Source organism: Micromys minutus (genome assembly GCF_963924665.1).
Source record: "Micromys minutus genome assembly, chromosome: 4".
NCBI classification, from domain to species: Eukaryota; Metazoa; Chordata; class Mammalia; order Rodentia; family Muridae; genus Micromys; species Micromys minutus.
Genome location: NC_137973.1, coordinates 49009956 through 49011961, shown reverse-complemented (window position 1 = coordinate 49011961; position 2006 = coordinate 49009956).

Sequence of the window (2006 nt, the reverse complement as noted above, 5' to 3'; positions counted from 1 at the left end):
TGCAATCACTCTCACGGGCATCACCGCAGGTACCCATAACATCACACCGTCCCATATGTGACAAGCAAAGGGCCAGAAAAACAGCTTCAAAAGGAAGGGAAGGGAAGCACACTTCCTCTTGTCAACATCTGACCCTAAACTAACAACGTCAAGAGCCTGGGGTATTGTGCTGCCTGTCTCCAAAAGCCAATGGGTACACAGGAACTAAGTTTAAGTTGCATTTTTCTTCAATCTGTGATCTGATAAGGTGGCAAATCGACATCCTTTATGAACAACCTTCCATCTAGTCTTCAGCTAGCAGTGTTTGTGAAAGGAAGAGACAGTCAACTATTCCAGGGTTGTCTGGCAAGAGACAAGCAGTAAGAACTCACATGTGACGCTGCAAGGATGCAGAAAGAAAACGACAGTTTGGAAGTCATTTTGGCAGGGTTAAGTCCCGAGTGTCACTGCTGGAGTAGGCAGTTTGAGGGAGGGAGGTGGTTCTGTTTGGCTTACAGTTCAGGGCATACAGTCCATCATGGTGTGGTGGTGCTATCGCAGAACCAGCTCCTTATCTTTGGCAGCACAAAGCAGGTTGCTCACATCTTGGTGGATTGGAAAAAGGAAATTGCTGGTGTTTGGGGTATTTAACTTCCTCTTTTTTATTTCGGTTTGATCCTAAACTCAGGATTTTGGTACTGTCCATATTCAGGGTAGGGTCCCTCTGTTGCTGAATCTTCTGTAAACACCCTCAGACACATTCAATGCCTTAGACATTTCTTAATGCAACCAGACTGATAATCAAAATTAAAAATGTATTAATTTAAAATTTTCAGAATTACATAAGCATAGAATGTACTTGATAAAATTTGATGCCCACTACGTACCTTCAGCTCCTTGTGGATAGTCTACATCACCTTCTCAGCTTGACTTTTTGTTTGCTTGTTTATAACCCAGAGTCTAATTGTACTGCTCATATTCAAGTGGGTGTGTCATTCCTATTGGAGCATGGGCAACCCACCAGGGACTACACTCCTAAATAAATTTAGTCTCCCTGCTCTGCTAGTCCATGACCACCCAATAATTCTTAAGCTAGAGTAAGGGCTTATGTGCTCCTCCCTCATCCATGGTGGACAGGAGGCTGTTTAATAGTGTACAAACAACCAGAGCTGCCACAAACTCAGGGGTCCAATGCTTGTGTCCAAAAGACAGTTCCACTCTGATTCTTTCCTATCTCTGGCTCTTTCAGTATTTTTGTTCCCTCTTTCTCTATGTTCCCTGAGCCTTGGCAGGGAGGAAGTATAATATAGGTGTTAGACATATGGTTGAGAGGTCCACGCATACTTGTCTACACACTTTGACCATGCACTACACAAGGACCTCTCTCTGATGAGACCAGAGTTACAGTTGTCTACAGGTATAGAAATAGCCATTGAGAATGCAGTTTGATACTGTGTCTATTTAGCAAAAATAATAGTAGTAGTTTAACTCCTGGAGTGTATGTGATTCTGAGACCTGTTCCTCGTGTGGAACAGGCCTTAAACCCAACCAGGAAGTGACTATCCCTAAATATTCATGTTCTTATTGCCTTGACAAACATATCTTGCTGGCCAGTAAACAGGCAGTTTCTTATAGGAGTAAATGTACTCCTGTCCTCTGAACCCCCCATTCTTCCAGAACAACCACACACAGGCCTGTAGGTGAAGGTGTAAACAATTATCATTACTAAAAATTAAGTTGTAGAACTCAAATATCTCTTAGATGAGCACTGAATAAGCAAATTGCAGTCTCTCCACAGCAGAGAACTCTACTAACCAGTAAAAAAGGAACACACTCTTGATACTGGAACAATTTGCATGAATCTCAAGAACTCCATGCTTATGGGAGCCAGTCTCATTTTTTTGACATTCTCAAAAAGGCAAAACTCTTGAGAACAAATAGATCACTGGTTTCAAACAGTTAGGGTGAAGGGTAAATGGACAGAGGAGATGATTCTTGATGACAGACCGGTTACTATCAAGTCTATA